The sequence below is a fragment of the Ursus arctos genome, unplaced genomic scaffold (assembly GCF_023065955.2).
Source record: "Ursus arctos isolate Adak ecotype North America unplaced genomic scaffold, UrsArc2.0 scaffold_6, whole genome shotgun sequence".
Lineage (NCBI taxonomy): Eukaryota > Metazoa > Chordata > Mammalia > Carnivora > Ursidae > Ursus > Ursus arctos.
Window position 1 is genome coordinate 27,447,231 of NW_026623078.1, and position 12,538 is coordinate 27,459,768.

Consider the following 12,538-nt stretch of genomic DNA (forward strand, 5'->3'; position numbering starts at 1 on the left):
GCCATGTGTCTAGATAGCTCATTATTTTTATTCAACAGAAGAACATACAGCACTTCTTTTTACGTGTTTAAAGCATAATTTTGAACAAAGGCAAGATAACATGCTGTTTTCACACTCTTCCAGAGAATGCCTAGCGTATTACTGATATTAGCACAACGGCTATAGAGAACCATCTACAACAGCTTATTGATTCTTATCCCGACTATAACTGAATTCAGGACTCCTGAGTTAGTAAATATAATTCATAGGATTTTTCCTAAATAAACCACTGAAAACTATCCCACATTAGTTCACTCAGGTTTTTTGCTCACTCATTACCTGCAGTTAGGTTTTCTCCCTGGGGCATTCAGTACCCAAACCAGCTACATGCTGACTGCATACACCCTCCTTTACACCATTTATAAAAATATGGAATGAGATTAGTCCTAGTACCAGTTTCTTGCCCCCCCACACACACTTTTTCCTCTAGAGAAATGACAGTTCACAACCAATATTTACTTCCTATTTTAAGCCAATATGACTCCACAAATAAACACTTCTCCTCCATTCTACGGTTACACAAAATTTTTTATTCCTTTTGGATTCGAACTTTGAAAGGTTTTATAAAGCTTACACAGATAATCTTCACTGTTTTCTCTCTCACCAACATACTCCAATAATCCTCTAAAATAACTCCAGTTTGCCAATTAAGCAGGCATTTCTTCTATAAAACCAGATTCAGTAATTTTTTGTTCCAACATCTGAATATTAAAATATAGCAAGACTGAGGCACCTGGCTGGCTCAGTTGGTAGAGCATGCAACTCTTGATCTTGGGGTTGTAAGTTCAAGCCCTACATTGGATGTAGAGATTACTTAAAGATAAAATCTTAAAAAAATATATAGCAAGACTAGATGACACACGATTTTCTGTGACTTCTCAACAAACTTTCTTATAATGGGATTTATACAGATAACCTATCTTTATATTACATAAATCCAGCCAACAGTTCCATTAACTCCAGCCATTAATTTTCTCAAAACTATAGAGTGAACCACTTTATGAAGTAACTGACTGTATTTGTTTGCTAATTAAGCCAAGAATATTCTATTCTTTCAACAGTCCTGTTTGCTTTTAATTTTAAACAAAATTTTAGATCAAGATTCCATCTAAACATACCCCTATTTTTCATCCCTGAGTATATAATTTATACATGAGTATCAACAGTTACAAAGATTACTAATGAATCCTTACCTGGGCTTTTTGACTTGAGGAGGGTTTATTTGGATTCATTTTTAATCTTAACAAGTAACTCTTTGATTTGATTTTGGCCTACTTGACTTCTAATTTACATCTTGCACATTACACTTTCTTAATTGGGCAATGTTTGATTTTTCTTTTTTTTTTAAAGAAAGCTATCTTCTATAATTATGGCTTCTTTTAATTTTTCAAAAGGTCATGGGGAATTTCTACCCATGGATGGGATCCAATTAATCTTCCACCCCATACTTCTTCCAGGATACTCAAAACAGTGTTTTAAAATGAACACTAATATTCAATTATGTTTTTATAGCCTTTAAATTAACTTAATAAAATGTTTATTAAGCATCTACTATGTCCAGGCAAAATACTTGGTGTTTTTAAGTGATATCTCTCTTAATCATGAAGTACTATTATTTTCCTTTTTAAATAAAGAAATTGAAGCTCAGAGTGCTGAAAAAAGTTGCAGAATGTCCCAGAGTTTATACGTGATAGGACTCAAAATTAGAACCTAGATCTCTGACTCTGAAAATTAGTCCCTTCCCATCATGCACACTGATACGAAACTAAATGAGACATAGTCCCTATACCCAGGAAGGTCACTGGCATGTAACAAACAATCCCAACACAACATAAAACTTCTAGCAATCTTCTTAATGTCATTTTGCATTAGAAAACTTTTCTGAAAGTATTTTGGGGTTTCTCCCATACAGATTTATTAAATTAAATTTTGTGCAGTTGAGCATTTACTAACTGCCTTTTACCCTGAACATACTCTGTGCTGTGCTAAGTGCTCATAGTGAAGATGGAGGTCAGTTAAGAAATACGTTTTACATCATGAACCAATATACACAATAACTGAAACCAAAGTTGCATGAAAAAGTGTTAACAGTTACTACATGTGATATACTGTCATCTGTATTCTATTTTTCTTTTTTTTCCTAGAGAAAGAGAGAGCGTGAATGGGGGGTGGGGCAGAGAATCCCAAGCAGGCTCCAGGCTCAGTGCGGAGCCTGAGGCAGGGCTGGATCCCACGACCCTGAAATCACGACCTGAGCCAAAAATCAAGAGTCAGACAGACGCCCAACTAACTGAGCCACCCAAGCACCTCTACAATATATTTTTCTTAATGCTAGTCATGACCCACTAAATTAATTTTACAACCCACTTACAGGTCATGTACCCCAATTTGTAGAACACTGTCCTGTATAATAGGCTGACCAGAAGAAATCTCCACGTTTGCTTCTGACTCAATCTGTTCATCCTTCATAAAGAAAGCTCCTATGTAAATAACAACCATAAGGGCTAAGTTTGTGCGACTATGCTTAGCAGTATTGTAACAGATCATTCAAACCACCCTACATTTTAATGTTTTCTATTACATGATGTACTACTTTTGAGAGCTTCAAATTTTTCCTAATATGAAAATACTAGTTATATCCAAACTATTGACACAAACTAAAACTTTACTTTGAAAATATTTTTTAAAAATTGACTGCAGCAATCTAGCTTAACATCATTTCACAGTGACAGTCTATTACCTTAAAGAAAACATATTTAAGAAAATCAACCAACTTGGGTGTTTAAAAGAACCCAAACCATCCTTAAACACTGAGTTTAGATAAGCCAACTTTTTCTTTAAAAAAATTTGTTTTCAATCTGGTAAATCTTTTTTTAGCATAATAGAAAGAAGAGAGTTTAGAAATGAAAATGATCATATACACATTTCAAAAATGAAAAAAATAAAGGATTAAAGAGAATTAAGTAATTTAACTGAAGTCATAAATGTCCTAAATGGCCCAGAACTTGGACTAGAACCTGGCTGCTTTATCTATCAGTGTGGTCTGTTTCCACTATGCTACACTTTGTCCACACCTTACAAAAATCACTACCACCAGGCATCTGCGTGGCTTAGTTGGCTGAGCGTCTGCCTTCAGCTCAGGTCATGAACCCCGGGTCCTGGGATCGAGTCCTGCATCAGGCCCCCTGCTCAGCTGGGGAGGCTACTTCTCCCTCTCCCTCTGCCTGCTGCTCCCCCTGCTTGTACTCACTCTCTCTCTGCCAAATAAATAAATAAAATCTTTTTAAAAAATAATAAATCACTACTACCAAGCCAACAATGCTACCTACCTTATCTAAAATCCTAAGGATTTAAAAAAAAAAAAATTCTAAGGTAATTATGCTTTGACCTACACAACTGAAGTATACTTGATTATGTAACTGTGGGCACTGTCCTCTGAGTGATTCCTGTGTTTACATTTTAACTTCTCAATAAAGCCTTTAAATATGTCTTACAAATAAACTGACCCTTATAAACTGTTAAGTATGGTAAATATAATTTAGCCATAGAACTACTTGAAAGTCAGTTTCATATTTAATCTCCTTAATTGCACATAATGCCTGCCAAGACCTTAGCCCTGGATTCCATCACGTTGCCGTAACCATCAAAAGAAAACCCATTTCTTCTCTAAAAAAAGGAATTGCTCTCTTTATTTGCACAATCTACCCTCTCCCAAGGGTATGACAAAGGTTTCAACTGTAATTTCAAACCCATTGCTATGCATCATAAATAATATGAAAACATACATCATTTTCATCTTAGATTGTCAGGGCATTGTTTTGTATAAAAAATGATTTTAAAGTTATTTTTTAAAAGTCATCACTATATACCCATGTTATATTTTCAAATACTAAATCACAAATCTGATTGAACTTTACAACTATTTATTTTCATGTTTTGTTGATGCACCTTTAGTTTAAGTTATCTAAAAGACAAGGAAGAACAAAATTTATATTCAACTACAAAACACTTAGAAGCTTGTGCTTTCTCATACAGATGCTCCCAAACGTAATTCTAGCAGAAAATCCAGAAATGATCTGTGCATTCCTCTCCTTTGAAGGTAATAACAACTGTTTTCTCCAGAAGTAGCACAGAGTAACTGTACTAGACAGCAGTCTGAAATACATTAAAAACTGTGACATAGCCCTAATCCGACAGTTCAGAGACCAAGGACACATGCCCTCCAACTCTGATAAAAAGTAATAATATGTCTCTGTTTTCCCAATGACAAAATCACTTGACAATGGCATCTACTAGAAAAATATTGAAATTTCTTAGATAGATAATATTAAGGGTTTAATATTAATAAAAACTAAAACAAGCATCTACTTCATGCTAAAGGATTCTATGAAAAATATGTTTGCCTAATAGCTATCTTAAAAAATAACAGAACTTTACTTAAGCAAGAATGGGAAAAGGGGGCGCCTGGGTGGCACAGCGGTTAGGCGTCTGCCTTTGGCTCAGGGCGTGATCCTGGTGTTCTGGGATCGAGCCCCACATCAGGCTCCTCCGCTATGAGCCTGCTTCTTCCTCTCCCACTCCCCCTGCTTGTGTTCCCTCTCTCGCTGGCTGTCTCTGTCTCTGTCAAATAAATAAATAAAATCTTTAAAAAAAAAAAAAAAAAGAATGGGAAAAGACCTTTATTCTTTCATGTAGCACAGATTTTGAAAAAGAAAAAAAGTTGTTGGCTTATTATTCTCAGAGATTTGAACTGTTCCAATATAATGAATTTATTTATGGAAAGAATTAGGCCGATCAAAGCCTACTGTAATTAAAGGTGTTTTGGCACAGATGTTGGTCCTCGAATGTTTGCTTTGTCAGCTGTCTAATCCACATTGACGTTGCAGTAATTAGCACACTGTCTATAATATTTTAAATGCAAATTCAACAAAATTAAGCTATTATATATTGGGAAATGAATACTGATCAAGCTATCAAATGTACTTCTATCTCTGTTACTCTAAGATGTCAACCATATGTGTGGCACATGGCCAGATCAGCCATGCTCAGTATGGAAAACATGCAAGAATATTCAAAACCAGAAGAAAGACTGTGCTGACCTAAGCTAATGAAATCACACAAACATCCACCTAAAGGGGAACAGATTCTGATACTTAAACAAAGGAATCAAAGTTCAAGTCTTCAAGCCTGCCTATCTCACAAACACTTTCTGAGACAGATACTCATCTCTTCATTGATTTGTTTTGACGTTTACTGAGTCTCTACTTTGTGTCAAACACTACTCTAGGTACTGGGGGCAAAGGAATGAATAAAATGAAGGAGAAAATTACCCTCATGAAACTTACATTCAATAAAGGCCACAATCAGGTTTCCTGTCACATACTAACTCCTAAATACTGCCTGTAGGCTGAGAAAACTTCTAAGGTTATGACCAAAATTCAACAGAAAAGCTATGGTTTATTAGCAGTATCTGTTATGATACAAGGAACAGTGAAAGCCAGAATGGGAACTTAAATTTGCCACCCCCATTCTAAGTAATTATTTTTCCTGTTTCTGTCCTACTTACATATCACATACAAGTTAATCTAATAATATGAAGGTTTTCAAAGTGTGCTGACCTCTTTTGTGATTCCAAAAGGGACTAAATAGTTATCTCCACTTCGACAGAAGCAGAGGAATGCTAAATTCAAATGAAACTATTTCTACACAAGAGCGAAGTATTTTCACACTTCTCTGACCAAACACACAATGAACAGTTTTTACCTGTCTTCTTAGAATTTCAAGAGTATGAAAGAGATTATTTTATAGCCCTTGTCTCTCTTTCTAAAAGTTTATTTCTTTTTTCCTCCCAATTAATGTCCCTGTAGCACAAACAGAAACATTAAACTAATCATTCTTACGGCAACACAAGGACAGTAACACAGCTCTAGTTGCTGTACTCCTAAGAAACTATGAATTATAGAAAATTCTGTTAAAGAAACTATTGTTCCAATGATTTAAAATGTGAAAGGGGGAAGAATAAAGGCTGGAAAGTTTCATACACTATATATTTCAATACTAACGTAGCTTGTAATAATTATAAGTAAACAGCTCTGTTCCCAAAAGCAAGTAGGTCACAATTTCCTGCTGATTAACTCTTTAAAACCAGCCAAACTCCCTAAAAACGAATTCGTTTCCCTATTAGTTGACTATTACACAAATTGATATGGAAACCGAAGGGCACAGGAGAAATCACTTCACCTTACATTTCTATAATGCCTTGCCAGATTTTGAGGTGTTTTCACATTCATTACTTCATTTAGCCATCAAATATTTGGCTGGTTGTTTTCACAAAACAGAAACATCATTAAATATGGATTTGAGTCATTTTTTTTTTGCCCTCTCCCTATACTGTCTCATAATCTGTTTTCTGTTAGAGTTACTCCTGGTTTCAGTTCAGCTCATGATCTCATGGGTCATGGCACAGAGCCCACGTTGGGCTCCATACTCAGCGGGGAGTCTTCTCTCTTTCTTCCCTTCCTCCCATTCTCTTTCTCTCCCAAATAAATAAATCTTTTTAAAAAATTAACTCGAAATGGATCAACAACTGAAACCTAAGAACCAAAACCATAAAATAAAACTCTTAGAAGAAAACATAGTGGTAAATCTTCATGACCTTGGATTTGGCACCAAAAGCAACAAAAAAATAAGTAAACTGGACTTAATCACAATTAAAAACAGTTGTGCATCAAAGGATATTATCAAGAAAATGAAAAGACTACCTACAGAACTGGAGAAAAATATTTGCAAATCATGTATTTGATAAGGATCTAGTATCCAAAATATAAGGAACTATCACAGCTCAGTAACTAAGAGACAACCCAATTAAAAAAATGGGCAAAGGACTTGAACAGATATTTTTTTCAAAGAAGCCACACGCACACAAAAAACCATTCAATGTCACTGGACATTTCAAAACCACAATGAGGTGCCATTTACACCCACTAAGTTGGCTATAATAATAATTTAAAAAAAAAACAGAAAATAACAAGAGTTAGTGAGACTACAGAGAAATAGAAAACCTTGTACATTGCCAGTGGGAATGTAAAATGGTGCAGCTGCTATGGAAAACGGTGTCGTACTACCTTCAAAAAGTCAAACACAGGGGCACCTGGGTGGCACAGCGGTTAAGCGTCTGCCTTCGGCTCAGGGTGTGATCCCGGCGTTCTGGGATCAAGCCCCACATCAGGCTCCTCCGCTATGAGCCTGCTTCTTCCTCTCCCACTCCCCCTGCTTGTGTTCCCTCTCTCGCTGGCTGTCTCTATCTCTGTCAAATAAATAAATAAAATCTTTAAAAAAAAAAAGTCAAACACAAAATTACCATATGACCTTGTAATCCCACTCCTAGGTATACACCCAAAATAAGTAAAAATAGGTATTCAAGCAAGTACATGTACACATATGTTCACAGCAGCACAATTCAAAACAGACAAAAAATGGTCGAAGCCCAAATGTCCTCCAACAGAAGAATGGACAAGCAAACTGTGGTATATTCATATAATATAATATTATTCAGTTATAAAAAGGAATAAAGTACTGATACACACTACAATGTGGAAGAACCTTGAAAACACTTTGCTAAATAAGTAAAAGAAATCAGACACAAAAAGGTCACATATTGCAAGAGTCCTTTTATAATGAAATATCCTTATGAAGTAAATTCATAGAGACAGAACACAGACTGGTATTTGCAGGGGCTATGGGAACGGGAAATGGGAAGTTACTGCTTAATGAACACAGGGTTTCCTTTTGGGGTAAGAAAAATCGTTTAGAACTACATACAGGTGGTAGCTGTATAACACTGTTAATGTACTAAATGCTTTTCTTCTAATCAACATTGTGATTATCATTCTACATTACATCTGCATTTCAAATGCATACACACTACCCTATTACTTTATTTTGTGTGTGGATCATTTCATTTTACCTAATTGTACGGTCCTCTCCCTCCCAGTTCCGTTCTTGTTATGCCTGTTTCTCTTACTAAACTAATCTTAATGGAGTCTTTTAGGAAAGAGAAATGAACACAAAAACTTTAAGACACATATGCTAGAGGTATCCCTGTTCTGAATTAACCAAACAAATGTAGTAATGTATTCCGTATTTGTAGTGTCTCAGCATCCTATATTAAATAATCTACCCGATGTAATCAAGCAAATTTTAGTACATTTTATGCTTCCGAAGTCAAGTCAGTATCAATGGGTAAATCATAGAGGCTAAAGTAAAACAGTAGTAAATAGCTAGGGAAATAAAAAATTTTGAGACAATTTTTCCTTATGTTTACTTTTTAAACAAGTTATGATCTGAGAATTTAGCATGTATCTTTCTAGTACATTTTAATGAAAATGCACTATTTATACCTTCATATCACCTTTCAAATTATTGAAGTCCCAAGACAAAACAACACATAAATTAAATGCTGCCCTACAAGTCTTAACTATGAATTTAATTAGCAGTACAAACAGAACCCTTATATTTAAAGGGTAGTTAATTACAGTACATGAGCCTTTAAAAGAGGTCAATGGAAGATTTTATGTTCATGGTTATTTCATCCCACCAAAAGGGTTTCTTGCAACACACCTGTTTAAAAGCCAGGGTTAACACAAAACCCTTCATTTCCACATGATCAGAGGATTGAAATAGCTCTGCTATTAAAAATGTTATTTTTTAAATACTAATTCTAATATAGCTTCAGCTAAACACATCACTTAAATAGCAAAAACTACTTTTTCAACAAAGGCCAAACTAAAATAATTTTAGAGACAAAATTAAAATTCTATGCCCAAAGCCACCCTTGCTAATAACTTTGCATTGTTAAATAAAATGACCCTGATTCTTATATCTTATCAGTTTTTAACAACAGCTTCTTCATAACAAAACTATGTCTCTATAGACCATGCATTTAAAATGAAAACTTTAGTATATGGAAATGACTGAATAGAAAAAATTAAATTATGGTTATGAAATTCTAATTCATTTTAGATGCTTATATATAAATTCTAGCTCTTTAATGAGGAAAAATGAGGACCGTTTGACATACATTATCTCCTACCATTCATTCAAAAAGAATAGAATATGCTGTTGTCTTCAGGTTTCCCTGAAAATCTATTTTTACAGAACTCAGAACCAATCTGTTCCATTATTACAGAAATCCAAAATAATCCAATTATATATAAATACATTTCTAAATGTCCACCATTTGCAAATGGAATGCTAACACTTATGAAGTTCAACCATTTTTCTAAATGAACTAAATATTTTAAGTCTATTCAAAGGCAGCTGAACAGTGAAGTAGGGGTTAACTGTAATCAGAAACCCAGCCCTCCCTAGAAAGGATCGAGGGGAAATGGCAACTTTTGGAAAATCCCAAATATTTCAAACACAGGAACACATCCAGTTTTGACAAGCTACAGGACTGTGGCATAAATGCTTCCATCTTCAATAGCTGTTAAAACAAGCAATTCTTTACAGAGAACAGAATTCATTTCCCCTATACAGCTGCATTGTTTCAAAGTCCATTAAACTTAAGGGTGACAAAATTGATTTTTTTTGAGCATAGATATTTATTGTATTGTCCTAAAAGACCTAATTTACAAATAAAATATATGTGTGTGTGTGTGTGTGTGTGTATGGGGAGGGGAGAATGAAGGGAAGAAGGGCAAAGTCAAAGAAGGAAAATAAGAGGATAATCAAAACCATACCTCCACATTAATGAACACAGGCATACTTGGATGCTCTTGTTAAAAGGTTTTGTTTGCATAGCATAAAAATCAATGCTCAGCATAATCCATCAAAGAAAAATTGATAAATGAAAAACACAAATCATACCCTGGGTTAAAATATTTACAAATATTTACAAATCAACATAATCTAATAAAAGGCTTCTGACCAGAATATATACAGAACTCTCAAAACTCAATAAAACAAAAACAAATTTTTTTTTTTTTTGGGCAAAAGATTTTAACAGGCTCTTCACCAAAGAATATATACAAATAGTAAATAAATTCACAAAAGTATGCTCAACATCATTAGTCATCAGGAAAACTTAAACTCAAATTGCAACTAGATATACCACTACACACCTATCAGAAGGGTTGCAAGAAGAAAAAACCTTACGGTAACAAGTACTAATAAGGATACAAAGCAACCAGAATTCTCTTACACTGCTAGTGGGAATGTAAAATGGTACAGCTACTTAAGAAAATTATTTGGCGGGGCACTTGGGTGGCTCAGTCAGTCAAGCGCCTGCCTTCGGACCAGTTCATGATCCCAGGGTCCTGGGACCAAGCCCTATAACAGGGCAGGGAGCCTGCCTCCCGTCTGCTGCTCCTCCCTCCCCACTTGTGTTGTCTGGTTCTCTCTGTCAAATAAATAAATAAAATCTTAAAAAAAAAAAGGAAAAAAGAAAATTATTTGTTAGTTTCTTATGAAGTCTACAAGTAAACAGGTTTAAACTTACCCTACAACATAGCAAGCCCACTCCTAGATATTTATCTATGAGAAATGAAATTTTATGTTCACACAATCTGTAGGCAAAAGTTTATAGCAGCTTTATTCATAATTGCTGGAACCTGGAAACAACCCAAACATCCTTTAACTGATGAATGGGTAAACTGTGATACAGCCATACTATGGAATATTATCAGCAATAAAAGGAATCAAGTACTGATACACATAATAGCCAAACCTGTGGGGCTGTATGATTCCATTTATATATCGTTCTAGAAAAGGCAAAACTACAGAAACAGATCGCTGCTTGTGAGGGGCTAAAGAATGATGGTTGGGAGGGACTGTAAAAAAGCACAGTCGGGTGCCTGGCCGGCTCTGTCATGCAACTCTTCATCTCAGAGTTGTGAGTTCGAGCCCTACTTTGGGTATAGAGATTACTAAAAAAATAAATAAACTTAAAAAAAAAAAGCACAGTAAGGACTTGGGGGTAACTGTTCTATATATATGGCTACATGACTATGTATTTGTATACATTTGATTGTATATATTTGTCAAAACACACAGAATTATACACATTTTAAAATGAATTACACTGCATGTTAAATAATTTGTAAGTTTAAAAAATGCTCAATGTAAGGTCAAGAAAATGCTGGCCATCACCAGGAGTGTACTGGGGGAAAAAAACCACTCTACCTTGTTATAAAACTATGTTTTTTCTATCACTTGAATACTGTGTGCGGTACTGTTGGATACAACAATGAAAAAACATAAGCAGAGAAGACTCAAAGAATGGCACAGAAATGATAAAGGGAAAAGAGTGCTGTTTTATGGAGATCACTCCAGATAGACAAGGACTGAAAGTAGATGTCTCAATTACCAGGAAAAAAATCCATGGAGAGAACATCTTAGTTGCCAATCCCAGAACACTAGAAAAAAAAAAACATCTCTTCAAATCTTCCAGTTTTATATTTAGAACTGAGAACAAACTTACAAAACTCAGTCCTCCAATACAGTATTTCAGAAAGGGGAGAGGAGGGAAGGATGAAACAGTATAAGCAAAAAATATAAAATACCTGGGGAAATGTTCAATTAACTTTAATTTGAAGATAACAGCAAGTCTGACTTTTCAAGGAAAACTACAATTTTTTTGGAGAGAAAATGGGGCGAATTGGAAACAGCAAAAAACAGAGTCAAAGGACCTTGGAGAACTAAATCAGATAATATACACTTAAGTTCAAAAATGGTGCAGTGTAAAAATGCCAATAATAGTTATTTAATTATACTCTTTCTGAGCTATAAACAATGAACACGAACGAGGGTTTTCAAGCCAGGATGCTAATCCCACAGATGATTACTGTCACAGGGCCATAAATGGAAGAGCTAAGACTTGATACCCAATTTGTCTGACACCACAGCCTAAGCTCTTCTGACCGCTGTATTATCTCCGTGCCCAACAATACTTAAAGAACAATTTTATACCAATGAACTTAAGGAGCAAAGCAATATTCAGTAACTGCCAGAAGGTTCTATAAAGTAAATGGAATCTGGGGTTTGGTTTTTGTTTGGTTTGTTTTTTTGCAGTCTGTACACATCAGCATAGGAATGCTGCGGTAGGGACCAACATCTCTGGGTGCTCTGATGTGATCGCAAGTGTTTGCTGCACATCTAGGAGGATTTCAATACAATGGCCCAATGATGCGGTTATGTAGTAATACCTTGCTCTGACCTAACACTTTTCTATTTATTTTCCATTTTAACGTAATGTATCTCATTGGAGGTAAACGGTTAACTGGTACAGACAGATAATTGGGACAGAAAAATATATTCACTTCAATCCAATGAATGCTTATGGAACACCAACTCATACCACAGAAGACTTTATAAAACAAGCACAACACTGTAAGGAATAAGCCCAAAGAATAAAATCCTGTCCTACTTGAAAACAAGGAATCTCTACATATAGCTAATTTTATTTTTTCCTTTCTCTGAGCACTTACATAGTTTCTAAATC

At 35.0% G+C, this 12,538-nt stretch overlaps 1 protein-coding gene across 16 annotated transcripts in view; it reads right to left on the reverse strand.

Moving 5' to 3' along the window:
- The window catches only part of NCOA2 (nuclear receptor coactivator 2), a 281,080-nt gene that overhangs the window by 224,161 nt on the left and 44,381 nt on the right, over positions 1 to 12,538 (reverse strand). The window lies entirely within an intron of this gene.